Source organism: Mauremys reevesii, linkage group 3 (assembly GCF_016161935.1).
Source record: "Mauremys reevesii isolate NIE-2019 linkage group 3, ASM1616193v1, whole genome shotgun sequence".
Lineage (NCBI taxonomy): Eukaryota > Metazoa > Chordata > Testudines > Geoemydidae > Mauremys > Mauremys reevesii.
This window is the reverse complement of record NC_052625.1, coordinates 201,226,198-201,245,221: the sequence shown is the minus strand read 5'-3', so window position 1 is coordinate 201,245,221 and position 19,024 is coordinate 201,226,198. Positions and strand designations below refer to the sequence as shown.

The 19,024-nt window shown below is 41.1% G+C and overlaps 1 protein-coding gene across 4 annotated transcripts in view; it reads right to left on the bottom strand.

Moving 5' to 3' along the window:
* Positions 1-19,024, bottom strand: part of KIF13B (kinesin family member 13B) — a 200,953-nt gene that overhangs the window by 141,063 nt on the left and 40,866 nt on the right. The gene's annotated exons all lie outside the window — the stretch shown is intronic.

The following is a 19,024-nucleotide window of genomic DNA, read 5'->3' as shown; positions in this document are numbered from 1 at the left end:
ATCACTCCAAGATCTCTTTTTTGAGTAGTAACAGCTAATTTAGACCCCTTAACTTTTATATGTATAGTTGGGATTACGTTTTCCAACGTGCATTACTTTGGATTTATCAACATTGAATTTCATCTGCCATTTTGTTGCCCAGTCAGTTTTGAGAGATCCTTTTGTAGCTCTTTTCAGTCTGCCTGGGACTTAACTATCTTGAGCAGTTTTGTATCTTCTGCAAATTTTTCCACCCCACTGTTTACCGCTTTTTCCAGATCATTTATGAATATGTTGAATAGGACTGGGCCCAGAACAGACCCCTGGGGGACACCACTATTTACCTCTCTCTATTCTGAAACCTGACTATTCCTACCCTTTGTTTCCTATCTTTTAACCAGTTACCAATCCATGAGAGAACCTTCCCTCTTATCCAATGACTGATTTATTTTAATTAAGCCCTATAAACACAATACAAAGAGGAGAGTGTATGAGAAAACCATTTTTAAGAACAGATTTTTAAAATAGTTTCCCATTTTAACTGTCTTGATAATAGTTTTTAAAAACACTTTACGGTATACCCTTTCACATTGAAGGTAAAAACCACATTAGCTAAAACAGTTTTTTGTTGTTGTTGTTTTTTGGGGTGGAGGGAGTGGTTTCCTAACTACTCTCTCTGTATTTTCCTCCCTTAAAATACACTATAGCGACACGAGAAAGAGAAATCTGTTTGAGCACCAATTCACTTCAAAGAAATGAGAAAACTAGTCCAGGATAAAGAGCAACAGCCATTCAAAAGAAAGCGAAAAGAAAACTGCTAGCAAACACATGCACAAGGCTTATTAAGCAGACAACAACCTTTTCATTCTCAAATGAAGTACGCATTCATTTCAAAAGAAAGTATATCATCTGCTCAAGAAACTTCCTGAAAAAGCACAAGAGCAAATCCGCACAGACACACCCCTAGAATCCCGACCAGGGGTATTCTCTGCACTACCCAAGATCCATAAACTGGAAATCCTGGACGCCCCATCATCTCAGGCATTGGCACCCTGACGGCAGGATTGTCTGGCTATGTGGACTCTCTCCTCAGGCCCAACGCTACCAGCACTCCCACCTATCTTCGAGACATCACTGACTTCCTGAGGAAACTACAACCCATTGGTGATCTTCCTGAAAACACCATCCTAGGCACTATGGATGTAGAAGCCCTCTACATCAACATTCCACACAAAGATGGACTACAAGCCATCAGGAACAGTATCCCTGATAATGTCACGGCAAACCTGGGGGCAGAACTTTGTGACTTTGTCCTCACCCATAACTATTTCACATTTGGAGACAACGTATACCTTCAAATCAGTGGCACTACTATGGGTACCTGCATGGCCCCACAGTATGCCAACATTTTTATGGCTGACTTAGAACAATGCTTCCTCAGCTCTCGCCCCCTAACGCCCCTGCTCTACTTGCGCTACATTGATGACATCTTCATCATCTGGACCCATGGAAAAGAAGCCCTTGAGGAATTGCACCATGATTTCAACAATTTCCACCCTATCATCAACCTCAGCCAGGACCAGTCCATACAAGAGATCCACTTCCTGGACTCTACAGTGCTAATAAGCAATGGTCACAAGCACCACACTATACCGGAAACCTACCGACCGCTATACTTACCTACATGCCTCCAGCTTTCATCCAGACCACACCACACGATCCGTTGTCTACCGTCAAGCTCTACGATACAATCGCATTAGCTCCAACCCCTCAGACAGAGACAAACACCTAAAGATCTCTATCAAGCATTCTTACAACTACAATACCCACCCGCTGAAGTAAAGAAACAGATTGATAGTGCCAGAAGAGTACCCAGAAGTCACCTACTACAGGACAGACCCAACAAAGAAAGTAACAGAACACCACTAGCCGTCACCTTCAGCCCCCAACTAAAACCTCTCCAGTGCATCATCAAGGATCTACAACCTATCCTGAAAGACGATCCCTCACTCTCACAGATCTTGGGGACAGTCCAGTCCTTGCTTACTGATAGCCCCCAACCTGAAGCAAATACTCACCAGCAACCACAGACCACACAACAAAAACACTAACCCAGGAACCTATCCTTGCAACAAAGCCCATTGCCAACTCTGTCCACATATCTGTTCAGGGGACACCATCATAGGACCTAATCACATCAGCCACACTATCAGAGGCTTGTTCACCTGCACATCTACCAATGTGATATATGCCATCATGTGCCAGCAATGTCCCACTGCCATGTACATTGGCCAAACCAGACAGTTTCTACGTAAAAGAATAAATGGACACAAATCAGACATCAAGAACTATAACATTCAAAAACCAGTCGGAGAACACTTCAATCTCCCTGGTCACTCAATTACAGATCTAAAAGTCGCAATATTACAACAAAAAAACTTCAAAAAACAGACTCCAACGAGAGACTACTGAATTGGAATTAATTTGCAAAATGGACACCATTAAATTAGGCTTAAATAAAGACTGGGAGTGGATGGGTCATTACACAAAGTAAAACTATTTCCCCATGTTTATTCCCCCCCTCCCACCCCGTTCGTCACACCTTCTTGTCAACTGCTGCAAATGGACCATTTTGATTACCACTACAAAAAGTTTTTCTCTCTCCCGCTGGTAATAGCCCACCTTCACTGATCACTCTCGTTAGAGTGTGTATGGTAACACCCATTGTTTCATGTTGTGTGTGTGTGTATCTATATATATCTATATCTATCTATCTTCCTACTGTATTTTCCACTGCATGCAGCCGATAAAGTGGGCTGTAGCCCACGAAAGCTTATGCTCAAATAAATGTGTTAGTCTCTAAGGCGCCACAAGTACTCCTGTTCTTTTTGCATTCATGGAAAGTTATTCTAGAAACTACACCAAGGACTCTATAACCCAACAGAACACAGAGACATCTAGTAACACTGAGTGACTTGTGGCGAACTATTTTGCATTTTAAAAAGCAGCCACCATTTAATAAGTCCCTTTAGCCTCCAAACACAATGTTTATTAAATGTGCTTACCCCAACCTGCAAGTGCATTACATTCACTTTAAAGTGCCATGCTGCTTCTGTTTTTATTTTCCCTTCATTGCTGATTACCAAGATATTTGCATCATTATGTAACATAGAAATCTGTTTTGTGACTAGCATGATTCGAGTGGGTAAAGAATTCTGATGCCATATGGCATCAGAGTGGGCGCCAAATCCTTCTCACCTTACCCATATAAGTTGATCTACTGAAATTAGATATGACACCCTCAAAAGGCAAGCAGGATTTGGCCCTGAAAATATCATCTAAAAAATAACCTGTGTGGCACAGCCAGGAGTATAACCCACATCTCTTAACTCAGATTGCATACTTTTAAGCCCAAGATCATTCTTCAGATATCAGGTAGAAATTGCAAAGGGCCAGCTGCCCCTCAAATCAAGCTGGTCTGCTTAAGAGTCAACGGGAGGGTAAGCCCCTTAAAGATGCCACATTGGCAAATGAAGCGTGGGAGAGAGAGAAAGGAAGGAGCTGTGCGGCAGTAGCAGTGGTTGGTGGTGGGGGTGAGTGCAAGGTTTGGCAGGCTCACAAGCATTTAATGGTACATATAAGGGTAGTAGAGCACAGAGGTTCTCAAACGGGGGAACAGGACCCTGCAGGGGGACATGGCATGTATTGGGGGGGGGGGAAGAAACGGGACTTGTGAGAAGCTTTTGGAGGGTAAAAAAAAAATTACTGCACACACTTTACCCACCACAATGAATAACTAGCAACTTTGATTCCTCCAGAAACATCAGATCCTCAGATGGCACCGTGCATTCTGAGAGATTTCTGTTAAGTTTGCAAAGCATTATACAAAGTCATTGCCATCTGTACTTTAATCCATTCGCTACGATGTGGTGCGCACATTTAATTGTAAGCATGGACCACAATCGCAGTTTTGCTTTTGTTCAATGGATCATTGGCTCATTTGTGCAACAGAAAAAAAAACGAGTAAAAAACAAAGAAGCTGAAACTGATTCTAGTGAAGCACCGCCGCCGCATATATCGGTATATGTACTTGTGTGGCAGAAGGGGGATGCATAAACTACTACAGACGCAAAGAAGTGGGGTGCAATTAAATAAGTTTGAGAAGCACTAGTATAGCAGAGTTCAGAGCTTAGAAGAAAAAAACCTGTCCCTGCAAATATTTAAACATTAATTTGGGTTCAATTATTTGAAACAGATTACCCATTTTCAGGTACAGACTCCATTTCCTCCTGCTACTCCAAAAACAACAATTTTAGATGTTAGCTACTATAATAAAGAATCCATCATTTGCACTGTGCTATGGATCCTGTATTCAATATGACATTTATCAATAATGGTGCCTGCTGCTTGCTCTTGTTTCAATAACCTATCCCTCCAGAAATGAGGTAATGTAAGAACAGGAACTTCATGTGCCTACTACTACACAGAGCCTGTCTATGCATGCTACAAGAATACATGTACAATTTAATTTGTACCTGAAGGGCTCAAAAAACCTCCAACTTTTCCCTGTGTGAGTTCATTCGAGAAAAAAACCACTCCATTGCCCGTGAGTGAACACTTCTCACAAGCATTCATTCCATATCTGAGCTCTCAGTAGTCATTCTCAAAGGAAACCTGCACACCTTCAAAAAAAGACTAGCCTGCGAACTTAGGTCTGGTCTACACTACGCGTTTAAACCGAATTTAGCAGCGTTAAACCGATTTAACCCTGCACCCGTCCACACAACGAAGCCCTTTACATCAATATAAAGGGCTCTTTAAACTGATTTCTGTACTCCTCCCCAACGAGGGGAGTAGCGCTGAAATCAGTATTGCCATGTCGGATTAGGGTTAGTGTGGCCACAATTTGACAGTACTGGCCTCCGGGCAGTATCCCACTGTGCACCATTGTGACCACCCTGGAAAGCAATCTGAACTCAGATGCACTGGCCAGGTAGACAGGAAAAGCCCCGCGAACTTCTGAATTTCATTTCCTGTTTGCCCAGCATGGAGCTCTGATCAGCATGGGTGGCGATGCAGTCCCAAATCCAAAAAGAGCTCCAGCATGGACCGTACGGGAGATACTGGATCTGATCGCTGTATGGAGAGACAAATCTGTTCTATCAGAGCTCCGTTACAGAAGATGAAATGACAAAGCATTTGAAAAAAATCTCCAGGCTATGATAGACAGAGTCCACAGCAGGGACTCAGCACAGTGCTGCGTGAGAAGCGTAACGGAAAGCCAAAGAATCAAATGGGCGCTCATGGAGGGAGGGAGGGGGCACTGAGGACTCCAGCTATCCCACAGTCCCCGCAGTCTCCGAAAAGCATTTGCATTCTTGGCTGAGCTCCCAATGCCTGAAGGGTCAAAAACATTTTCCCGGGTGTTTCAGGGTGTATGTTGTCAATTTATACCCTTCCCCCTCCCCCCCGAAAGAAAAGGGGAAAAAATCGTTTCTCGCCTTTTTTCGATGTCACCCTATGTCTACTGCATGCTGCCGGTAGACGGGGTGCTGCAGCGCTGAACACCAGCATCCCCTTCCCGGTGGCAGACGGTACAATATGACTGCTATCCATCGTCATCATCAGCCCGTGAGTGCTCCTGGCTGGCCTCGGTGAGGTCGGCCAGGGGCGCCTGCGTAAAAATGCCGGTCATTCCCGGCAGACGGTACAGAAGGCTTGGTAACCGTCCTCATCATAGCAGCTGGAGGCTGAGCTCCATCAGCCCCACCCACCCCCCTTTCATGTCTAAAGAAGATTCTGTACTGCCTGGACTATCATAGCAGCTGGAGGCTGCCTCCCCCTCATTTTATCTCACTAAAAAGTCTGTTTCTTATTCCTGCATTCTTTATTACTTCATCACACAAATGGGGGGACACTGCCACGGTAGCCCAGGAGGGTTGGGGGAGGAGGGAAGCAATGGGTGGGGTTGTTACAGGGGCACCCCCTAGAATGGCATGCAGCTCATCATTTCTGCGGGATCTCTGGGGCTCTGACCCGGAGCAGCTGTGCTCTCTGGTTCTCTAGTACACTTGCCCCATATTCTAGGCAGAATTGACTCTATTTTTAGACAAAACAAAGAAGGGAATGACCCGGGGAGTCATTCCCATTTTTGTCCATGCGCCCCCGGCCGACCTCAGCGAGGCCAGCCAGGATCACCTATGACAGCAGCAGACGGTACAAAAGGATTGATAACCATCATCGCCAATTTCCAAATGCAAACGGTGCAAAATGACTGACAACCATCATCTCATCACCAATTTACAATGGCAGACAGTGCAATAGGGATGGTAAACGTCTCTGCTACCTTGCAAAGGCAAATGAACGCTGCTGGGTAGCACCGCAGTACCGCATCTGTCAGCAGCATCCAGTACACATACGGTGACAGTGTCAAAAGGCAAAATAGGCTCCATGGTTGCCATGCTATGGTGTCTGCCACGGCAATCCAGGGAAAAAGGGCGTGAAATGATTGTCTGCCGTTGCTTTCACGGAGGAAGGATTGAGTGATGACATTTACCCAGAATCACCCGCGACACTGTTTTTGCTCCATCATGCATTGGGATCTCAACCCAGAATTCCAATGGGCGGGGGAGACTGTGGGAACTATGGGATAGCTACGGGATAGCTACCCACAGTGCAACGCTCTGGAAATCGACGCTAGCCTTGGTACATGGACGCACACTGCTGAATTAATGTGCTTAGTGTGGCTGCGTGCACTTGACTTTATACAATCTGTTTTAAAAAACCGGTTTCTGTAAAATCGGAATAATCCCGTAGTGTAGACATACCCTTAAATTCATAACTCTGCTGGACACTAAAAACCATGGACTTTTTATGGCCCATTACAACTACTAAGGGCTGGTTTACATTGAAAACTTGCACTGGCATAGCTAAGTCTCCCAGGCAAGTGGAAAATTCACCCCCCTCAGAAACGTAGCCATGCCAAACTAAACTCCAGTGTAGACAATACTAGGCAGACGTAAGAATTCTTCCATTATCCGGAAGGTGGACTAACTACAGTGATTGAAGAAACCCTCCCATTGCTGTCATTCTAGGGCTTGTCTACACTGGCAATTTACAGTGCTGCAATTTTCTCGCTCAAGGGTGTGAAAAAACACCCCCCCCCCAGCGTAAGTTTCAGCGCTGTAAAGTGCCAGTGTAGACAGTGCACTAGTACTAGTAGCTACGCCCCTCGTGCGGGTGGGTTTTTTAGAGCACTGGGAGAGCTCTCTCCCAGTGTTCTGCCTTGACTACACAAGCCACATTAAGCCACACGCCACAACCAAGGAGGCTGTTCCAAAGAAATGGGAAGACGACTAGGGATGGCTCACTTAGCTATGGCCTTCCTTAAGAATGCATGGAAAAACGTGGCATCTTGAAATGTGCAACAGTGCGACTGGCAAAAAGCCTAACTTTTTCAATACCTATTTATGGATGTCAATCATGGGAAGTTAATGCTGCTGACAAGAAGAAAACTGAAGCTTTTGAAATGTGGTGCTGGTGAAGACTCTCACACATCTCCTTGATGGACAAAAAGACAAATGCCTGGGCTAGAAATATTATTGGAGAGAAGCAGACTCTCCAATCAGAAATCAACAGGCGCAAACGAACATATTTTGGTCACATTAAGCATAGAGAGGGAAATGACCTTGAGAAAGTTACTATGGGAGGAATGGTGGAAGGTCATTGTAATAGGGGACAATAAGCACAAAAATGGATGGATGATGTAGGACAGATCACTGGAAGCTCAGCTGCTGACTGCTCAAAGTTAGAGATGGATCACAAAGGCTTTGAGGTCACAGATATTCAGTCACCAATAAATGGATTTACTTACCACCATCCCACCTTGGCCTTTTCTTGTAGCCTTAGAATCAAGTAATTTCCTAATATCAACCCTTGCCTGAGTAGCGTCTGTTATTCTCTCTCTAGCCACAGTTAACCATGTGGCTATTTTCAAATCTGAATAATTTTTTGAAATACTCAACTCAAAATAGCATACTACATAACTTTAGTATTCTGAAGCACTGTAGTTCTCATATATGCTCTTATGTTCATTGTAATTCACTAAAAGCCCTCATTTGGGAAATAAGTAATAAGATAGCCTTAAAACATTTAATGGACAAAGCTTCATTTTGATATTCTTGTTTTTATATTGTACCTCTTATTGCAATGCTCTTTGTACACTTACATACAACCTCCCCCCCCCCCCCCCCACACACTGAAATGCAGCCAACTAAAAACAAATTTGACAACTGTTTAACACTATAACTATTTAGGGCCTTGTTCATACTATAAAAATTGGGAAGCATGTTTCTATACACGTGTAATTCAACTAGTAGTAGCAGAAGCTGTAAGGTAGACAAGGTAAAGAGTATTTGGCGACAAATTACTTCAGTTCTAAAGTTACACTGGATATCCCGAATGGCAAACTTGAGCTGCCAATGATCAATTCTGGCGGAATATGACACCGTCTTCTGAAGACTACTGCCCATAGCAAAGAAATAATTGATCAGCCAAGATACGATACAGCTCTGGCAGTAGGTTTCAGCTACTTAGCAAGGTGATGTGTATCCATTTTGTCTAAAATTGTCAAATGAAACCCCATTCTCTTTCCTGCCAAACATCATCAGGGCTTCAGCCAATGGTGTACTCCTTGTTGCTGACTCTGCGCCTGCTCCACCATGGGGTAGGTCATCTTGTTCTTTAACAGTTCGCAAGCAGGGTACAATTCCAGCCTTCTGTGAAAGAACTCACATAGCACAGTTGCTGGTATACTCACCATGCAGCTAGAAAGTTGTAGATTTGAGTCCCTGACTAAAACGTTCATGTATAAATAGCTCACCTTAATTGATCACTCTCGTTAGAGTGTGTATGATAACACCCATTGTTTCATGTTGTGTGTGTGTGTGTGTGTGTGTGTGTGTGTGTGTGTGTGTGTGTGTGTGTGTGTGTGTGTGTGTGTGTATATATCTTCCTACTGTATTTTCCACTGCATGCATCCGATGAAGTAGGCTGTAGCCCACGAAAACTTATGCTCAAATAAATTTGTTAGTCTCTAAGGTGCCACAAGTACTCCTGTTCTTTTTTCATGTATAAACGTTATACCAGATGTTTACTGAGCAGTACTGACAGAGAACAGGTGCTGGACTTCTAGAGAAATGGTGTTTTGTTGAGAAGTTACACCAACACCTTCTTGTAAGTCTCTGGTAGAGGTAGGTCATTAACACTTTTTCAAGAGGAATTAAGGACAACCCCGGCAGTTCAAGCAGCATAGCCTTTCACAACAACAGATTTTAAGTGCCTATGAATACACAATAGCTGCCAACTCTTAATTTCTTCCTGCTCCCACTCTTCTCTCTATACTCCTCTCAAGCCTCCTTCCCAAAATAACACCTTCACATTTTATGCTGCTCCTTACACATCGAACTGCCTCTTACACATCACACCACCTTCTCTTTTCAAATCCCTCCTTTAAAAAATCAGAAGCCCTTCAATGATCCCTCTGAAAGATCTGTGGCACCAAATATTTGACTTGTAGAGTGCTGATTACATTGTATACGCTCAAATCACAGAACTATTTCAGCACCAGTGCCTACAAATAACTTAATCATGAACAGCACTATGTGTTCAAATTAAGCACGACTACACGTAGTGCTGTTTCAGTTACAAAACACTTATTTTCAAAGGATTTATAAGTGGACCATAAATTGACCCTTCACTGAAGTATCCTAGACCTCACGTTTCACATGTTCAGATTGCCGACTATGAACCAATTTTAATAAGATTTAAAAACACAAGCCAGTATATATAGGACTAAGTTATGCATTTGTACTCCTTTCTCAAGACATGGTTTATTTCCCAATACAAACATATACAGACCATCTGAACTAGATCTTGTGCCTATTAAACATATGTTTAATGAGGGGGGTTGTTTTGTAAAACCAAGTTACTGTACAAAATGAACAATCATTTGTTAATCAGAGGAAAAATTAAATTTCTTCTTTGACAGAGTAACTGCCCTAGTGGGAAGCAGTAGACATGATATCTTGATTTTAGTAAGGCTTGTAACAATCCCCAGGACATTCTCACAACTAGGAAAATACAGTCTAGATGAAATTATTATAAGGTGGGTGCTCAACTGGTTAAAAGACTATACTCAAAGTGTAGCTATCCATAATTCACTATCAAACTGGAACGAGATATCAAGTGGAGTCCTGGGTCTGGAACTATTCAATATTTTCATTAATGACTTGGATGCTGGAGTAGAGAGTATGCTTATAAAATCTGCAGATGACACCAAGCTGGGAGGGGTTGCAAGCACTTTGGAGGACAGGATCAGAATTCAAAAGGACTTTGACAAATTGGAGAAATGGTCTGAAATCAACAAGATGTAATTCAGTGAAGTGCAAGGTATTTCACTTAGGAAGAAAAAAAAGCACATGCACAAATGCAAAATGGGAAGAGATGGCTGGGCAGCAGAAAAGGATTTAGAGATTATAATATATCACAAATTGAATGTGAGTCAGTGTTATGCTGTTGCAAAAAAGGCAAATGTTATCCAGAGTGTATTAACTGGTGTGTCATAAGGAAGAAATAGGAGGTAACAGTTTGATTTTATTTGGCACTGGTGAGGCTTCAGCTGGATCACTGTATCAGTTTTGGGCACCACACTTTAAGAAAAATGTGGATAAACTGGAGAGAGTCCAAAGGACAGCAACAAAGGTGATAAAATGTTTAGAAAAACATCACCTATGAAGAAAGGTTGAAAGAATTAGGCATGACTGGTTTAGCGAAAAGAAGGCTGAGGGACATGATGACAGTTGTGAAATATGTAAAAGGCTGTTATGAAAGGGATAGTGATCAATTGTTCTCTGTGTTCACTGAAGACAAAATTAACCAGTTTAATTTGTGGCCAAGGACATTTAGAAAATTTCTTAATATCTAACCTAACTGCAAGGATAGTTAGACACTGGAACAGGCTACTTCGGGAGGTTATGGAATCACCATCATTGGAGGTTTAAAAACAGATTAGACAAACACCTGTCAGAGACAGTCTAGGTACACTTAATCCTGTCTTAACAGGGGTTGGAGAATGGCCTAAGTGACCTAGAAGTCCCTTCCAGCCCCCCAGTTGAGTTTAAGAGTTACCTTTTTTGTTTGGACTACACATATGGCCTCTTTACTAAACTCCACAGAATATATCATTTCCTGAAGAGACAACTCTCGTTTTTGCTCACAATAGTACAAAACTTTGTAAGTAAAGAAAAAACAAGCCAAGGAATCAAGCTGCCATATTGCAAAGCTTAATTTTGGTGAAGTCTCTTGTTCATAGCTATCAATAACTTTCACATCTAACTGGGCAGCTTAAAGCAGGTTTTTAGAGTACTATTATCAAAGTCTCCAAGTGGGACCAACTGCAATGGCAAGTTTTTGCCTTTAATGAAGTTAAATGGAGGAGGATGCAGTCAAACATTTCAGTGTGGGTTTTGATATATTTTTGGCACACCACTCTTTGCAGGAAATGAGTCCTTGAAACCTGAAACCTCTAATTGGGTTTTCAAGAGAATTTAAATGAGAACTTGGATCTAAAATTTGAACTAAATCTCAGCTCCAGCCTCAGCTTCATTGTTTCACACTATAACCCCCATCACTGGATATATAGTACTAGAAGTCAGCTGGCTTCATTTAAATTCTCGCTATTCTGATTTACTTGGCTGCAGTGACGTGGTTTGCTCCACAGAGAGATGTTTAATATTTTGTGGGGTCAAAAATCATTTCCTTGACAACATGAGAGTTCAAAGCATAAATCCAGTAGGAGCTTATTCATGTTGAAGAACCATCAATTTTGGTAATGTGTATGCAAGGGTGATCTTAAATAGTTTATAACTTCTTCGTTCCAGCTGTCCTTGATAGAGAGGATATTTTCACTCCACAAGCTTAGGCTGTACACATAGTATGCTGCATTCATATAAATGGTATTGAAATTTAAGCCTTTAATACACACTAGGTCCAAGGGAGCCAAGTTACACTATCTATAAAAAAACCACAACTTTGAATTTCTAACATCTGTCAAATAAATTAGTCTTTCATTTAAAATGTCCTTGCTTTTAGATGTGATTCATTGCGCTGTTTGACTGCATATTCACAAGTGATCCCATATTCAAAGACATTCTATTGTACATTCAAAAGTGTGACTGAATAAGTACTGTAAGAACAGTGCTATGGCACTGCAAGCAAATAATAAATGTAGAAGAGTTTGTTTCAATGTGTATTTATCTGGAAAATAGCATCTCAAAGTATTTTTGAGAAGAAAAATTATATTGCACATGAGCAGCACACCGCTAATGAAAGCATTAATTTTATTAATTGTGAATCAAATTGAAACATGGCAAAGGCACTTAAGAAAATCTCTGCCACGTTTCAGTTAGAAACAAAAACAGCTTTGAATTATCCTTGTGCAGAATTATGGTAAAAAAAATTCTTAGCTTATGAAAAATGCATCCTCTACCCCAATGCTTACCACTTAAAAAAAAAAAAAAAAAAAGTCAATCCTCTTGGTGAATTAAATTGCATCTATTCTATCCATAAGAAAATATTCCTAGGCTGAGAAGCTTCACGTCATATGGTGATAGTTCCAGAAATCTTTCAGACTAATCATGTCTGTACCCCATCTCAACCATGTAGCATAGCTAGTGGTATGCTAGAAATGTGATCATAGATATTAAACCACAATCCACTAATCACACACAAAAATTCTGTTCTGAAAAGACACTCTAAAAATGCCTTTATCAGTTTCCATGTTTGTTGTCTTAGTTACTCAGGATCACATTTGATAGTTCATAAGATAAAATGTCACACACGCAAATTGTAAGTGCTAGTCCAACAAACTCAGTCTGGAATTCAAAAGCAGAGATGCTCTGTTTCTGACTCCTGCATCACTACCAGTCAGAAATTTTGCAAAAGGAGTGTAGTTAATTTTGGTGATGGGCGAATCAGAAAAGAAAATTATTTTTGTGAGGAAAGACAGCAGGTGCAATTCTTAACAGATACAGGGAGCAGAACAGTTGAATTCATAGGTCTAATTCTCACCTAGTTATATTCCTGATCATAACTATACTCAGACAGAGGTAGATGGATGAGACAATTCATGTTTCTTTTAGAAAAAAGTTTCCCTGAAAAATGAAAAAAAAAAAATCTACGTTTTCACTCCTTCAGAAGAGAGGTTAACTGTGAAAACAGGAAAGAGGGTCATGTGCTGGCAGGGGAAGAAAGTCAGCTGTCCAGTCTATAAAAAGTACAAGCACTGTCAAAAGCAAAGCTAGAGCAATTTTCTTTAAGAGTGTTTGGATTAGCTAACAAAAAACCCTAACAAAAAGCTACCAAAAAAAAAAAAAGCCCACAAAAGGAACATCAAACAAACCAACAAAACCAGGAGTGCTACCAATTAACGTACTAGTCATTTGGCATTTACTGTAGCTAACAGTTTGATTGGCATAGCACTGGGACTGCCACAGAAAAAGAAAAAATGTTAGATACTAGAAGAATTTTACCTACAGATAGAGAGAGACACACACAGACCCCTTCCCTGTTCTAGCAAGAGAACATGCAGTCAAATATGTGGAAAGATTATATGAACAGCAGTAAGTGTATTGCTTAATTACAGTTTGGAAATATGAAATCAGACAAACTAGCTTCAAAAGTTTTGTTTTAATAATAAAAGTCAGCTGTGTGCACTGAGCCACAAAGCAAATGTCCTTTTTAACAGGTGCAAGTTTTCCATGCAAATGGCAACGGACTCAGATGATTGGGCTAAATTAGGATCTCCCTTTTCCCTTATGATGTAAGGTAGAGGTCAAAACAGCACCAAATGTGCTTCCCTGTCCTGCTTGATAGAGTAATGTATGCCGTGCAGAATGCAATAGCGATTACAGAATTGCAACAAACTGTACTCAGAACTGTACTCACTGACCCAATATTGGTACCTTTTAAAAAGCAGAATAAATCAAGTAGTCATTGAATACTTTGCCTCAGTTTTCAATAGGGATGATAATATGGAACATGGGCATGAAGGTGAGATGGCTGATGGAAATGAGTGTCAAGAAATGGAAGTTGCCATACCTGAGGTGGAAGGGGAAAAAAAAAAAAAAAAGAGTGTTACTCACCCTGTGCAGTAACTGAAGTTCTTCGAGATGGTTCTCCCTGTAAGTGCTCCATTTCAGGTGTTGATATGTCCCTGCACCTTTGATCGGAGAATTTCAGCAGCAGTGTCCATCCAGGTCGTGCATGCACTGTCCCAGTCTCATGCCGTTGTTGGCACCTATCTAGTACGCGCAACCCAACACACCTCAGTTCTTTTTCTACCACAGAGTTCCGAAATTGAACCAAAGTAGAGGAGAGAAGGGTGAGTAATGGAGCACACACAGGGACACCCATCTTGAAGAATATCAGTTACTGCAGAGGGTGTGTAATGTTCTCTTCTTTTTCGAGGAGTGTGCCTGTAGGAGTGCCACTTCAGGTGACTGTCAAGCAGTGCCCCACATTGGATGGAAGGGGCTTCGGAGTTGCCTATGTAAGTGATAACACTAAGACCTAGCAATACATCCAATCTTGAACTCTGGTTGATTGTGTAGTGTTTTGTAAATGAGTGTATGGAAGCCCAAGTGGCTGCTCTTATCGATCATATGTCCATGATCGATGTGTTGTTTAGAAAGGCTACTGAAGTTGAAAAGTATCTGGTAGAGTGAGTTCTGATCCCTGGCGGGGGTTGCAGGTTCTTTTGTTGATAACAGAGGTGGATGCACCCAGAGATCCATTTAGATAGTCTCTTGCGTAGAGATAGTGGAATCTTTAAAATGCTCTGTAGTGGAACTGAAAAGCCTCAGAGATTTTCTGAAAGACTTAGTTCTGTCGAGGTAGAACTCTAGTGCACGGCTGATGTCTAGTGTATGTAATACTGAGTACTGCGTGTGTCCATCAGCAATAGGTACAAGTATCAAGTCTGTCTGGGACACTTTGGGGCTATCAATACGAATTTGACTCTGTCAGTACATATTTTGTGTATCACCCTCGATAACAGGGGGTCAGAGGGAATGTGTATAACAGATGGGCATCCCATTTGAGGAGGAAGACATCCCCCAGGGATTGGGGCCCCAAACCTGCTCTCAAGCAGAACTGTGGGCATTTGTAGTTCTGGGATGTTGCGAAGAAGTCAATAGATAGGTGACCCCAAAGTCTAAATAAGTTTTGTAGGACCGCATTGTTTAGGTCCCATTTGTAATCCTAGGAAAATTCTCTGCTCAGCATATCTGCTGTAGTATTTTGATGACCTGGGAGGTACGAGGCTGAGATGTTGACATTGTGCCAGATACACCAGTTCCATAGTTTCATGGCTTCAGTGCCTAAGGAGTGTGAATGTGCACCTCCCTGTTGGTTTATATAAAACATACAGGCAATGCTGTCCATCATTACCCATATATTCTCTTTCCTGATCAGTGGCAGGAAGTGCAAGCATGCATTGCAAACTGCATGCAGTTTTAAGAAGTTTATGTGTAATAGTCTCAGAAGACCACCAGCCCTGAATCATGTGGTATTGCAGATGGGCTCCCCAGCCTATCAAGGAAACATCAGTTGTGATTATTATTGAAGATGGGAGTCTGGGTGAAAGGGACATGCACACATTGTTTTGGGTTGCGTCCACCAGTGTAGAGATTGATTTTGATAGGCATTGCAAGGTGTCTGTTTAGGCTGTGTTTGTGTGGTATGTACACAGTTCTTGTCCAGCCCTGAAGACAGCACATGTGAAGACACGCATGTCGTATCATAAATGTGCTAATAGTTGGAGGGAGGTTCGTGCCAATATGGGTGACCAGTTCAGTGACGAAGAAATGAGGTTAGTTAGAGTGATGAACCTGTTAGTTGGTAAAGACACTCTGGCACTAGTTGGCAATGACTCTCCAGAGAGTCAAGATGGGCCCCAATGAAGTCTAACTTCTGAACGGGGCTTAGTGATGACTGCTACTGAAATTTTCCAGTCAAAGGCACAGGGATGCACCAACACCTGAAGTGGAGCGCTCACAGGGACACTCCTCAAAGAAGAACAAAGAGCTTAATGCACTCAAATTGTGGGGGGACTGGACTGGATAATTTCCACACTATACTACTGAAAGAACTGACACATAAGCTTGCTAGTTTGGTAGCAAGGGTTTTTCATGAATTATCTATTCAGGGGAAGTACCAGATGATTGGAGAATAGCTAATGTTGTACCTATATTTAAGAAAGGGGAGAAGAGAGTGATCAGGGCAATTACAGACCTATTAGTCTGACCTCAGTAGTTTGCAAGACTTTAGAACAAAATTGTGAAGGAAAGAATAATTAAGTTCATGCAGGTACATGATAAAAGGGTGTAATGCTACATGTTTACCAAAAGTAGATGATGCCTGACTAATCTGATTTCCTGCTTTGAGAAAATAACTGATTTTTTTAGACAAGGGGAATGCAGTAGATCTAATACCCTTGAACTTCAGTGAAGCATTTGACATGGTACCACATGGGAAATTATTAATTAAATTGGATAAGATGGGGGACTAGGACAAGAATTGTAAAGTGGATAAGGATCAGAATACTATACAGAAAGATCTGGATTGACATTAAAGACAGAAGTGACAGAAATGGGGTGAAATTCAAGAGTACAAAGTGCAAGGTCATGCACACAGAGTCTAAGAAGAAGAATTTCTGCTACAAGCTGGGGGATCATCAGTTGGAAGTGACAGAGGAGGAGAGAGACCACTTCATTTGTGGGTTGACCACAGGATGACTGAGCCAGTGCGATGCGGCTGTGAAAAAAGAAAACGTGACCCTAGGATACATCAGGGAAGGTATTTCTAGTAGAGACAGAAGTATTAATACCATTGTACAAAGAACTGGTAAGACCCAATTTAGAATACTGTGTACAGTTCTGGTCACACATGTTCAAGAAAAATAAATTTAAATTAGTACAGGTGCTGAGAAAAAGCTATTGGGATCATCAGAGGAGTGGAGGGCCTATCTTTTGAGAGGAGATTAGAAGAGCTTGGCTTGTTTAGTGTAGCAAAAAGAAGGCTGAGAAGGAATATGACTACTTTCTATGACTAAGCATAAGCATGAACAAAGAAAACAAGCAAACAAAAATACAGTTGACAGTTGGTTCTCCCTTTCCTCTGCATTCTACAGGATAGAAATTCAACTACTATGTCAGCTTGCAAAGATGATCTTGGCAAACTAGCATGTTGTTCTCCATTTGTTCTATCATTACTGGAAAGAATTTTGGACAAGAAAATTAAGAGTAAGGTACCAGGCAAATGTCATAATTAAAGGCCACCTAAACATCCTCGCCTACACTAGCATTTTTCTTCAGATTTCCCACCATTGCTAGCACCATTGTTAGCAGTGGTGGAGCTCTAGTGTAACAAGGTCACAAATATATTTTAGCAGCTATATCAGCTAGACCTGTTAAGGGTTACAAGACGTGGTACTTAAAACAACAGAAACAAAGAGGAGTCTACACTAGTGCTTCAACTACACCGCTAACAATGGTGCTAAATCTGTGGTAATAAAACAGTGGAAAGTCTGAAGGAAAAAAGCTAATATAGAGGTAAGCAATGAGATCAGACAATGCAAGTCGTCTAGAGCTCCAGGATGACATTCATATTGCAAAAGGATCAACTAGCTCACAGATGCTTCCCAGCAACTCAGGCCATCAAAGAATATAGCGCGGGTGCAATAAGAGATGTCCTCCTCTATGCCCCAAGCCCACTCCCATCTTGAAGCAATCTGATTTCTACTTTGATTAAAACACTTAATACATGTTAAATATTATCAGACTTCCACAAAAAAGCAAGCAACAACGAGGAGCTAAATATAGCTGATAACGTTCTGGCTGTTAAAGCACATAGGAGAAAAAGGGAATGAGGGGAACTTCACTAAACTTCTAACATCTGATCTTAAAAATAAAGTTAATCAAACTTGAGCTTCAGCAGAATGTGATTTGCTTTAAAGAAGTGTCAGTTTCACTTTGAACACGGGTCCAGTTTTAAGCCTAAAGTGTTCAGCATCAAAATGGCCTCAAGATGAAAATAAAATCCAACAGTCTTTCATTAAAGGTGCTTCCAATATGGGGATCTATAGTATAAGAGTTCTCACCCACGCTACAATAAATTTGTTAGTCTTTAAGGTGCCACAAGTACTCCTGTTTTTTTTGCAAAATGTCTTAGTTTACTCTTCCTCACATATACACACACCGTTAACAAAAGAGTCTCTTCACAAGGGCATCAAGGAGAACCTTGATGACAAAGTCACTGCAGAGAGCAATTGTGTCTCACAATCACCATGCCATTCAAGCTGAGCTCATTGAGGTTTTTAAATCAAACACAAAGAAGAAAGGGCAAACATGGAATTATTTTTAGAAAGGACTGCAGACTAGAAATTAGGCAGATTAATACCAGGATTTAAAAACAGAATTCATAACCCGCAATATCTTGAACCGAGACCAACTGGTTGCTACTCCCCTGTTAAATTCAGTTTCACATAGTTTTCTACATTTTCCATCACAAGTGGAAGTCATCACGTATTTCCAAAGCCAACAAAATCAAATGACTGTACAGAACAAGGATTACTCTGAGGTTTCCATATCACTTATTGAAGTGCGATTAACTTCTTGTAGGTCCTACATAATGCCTTTCACTTGCACTATTCCACATGCATGGAATATTTCATGTTTGAATGACATGCAAATAAGAACACACATGCAAATAGAACATTGATTTTTTTTTTTTTTTTTTCAGGAGGTATTATACAATAATATAATATAATATATATTTTATTTTTTTTTTTGGTAATTTTTTTTAATTATAATTTTGTTGTTGTTAATGTTACTTTAAAAATGTCAAAAAGCAAAAAAAAAAGAAAACAAGAGATGACATCCAATTACCAGCATAATGGCAAAAAAAAAAAAAATAAAATCTCACTCCA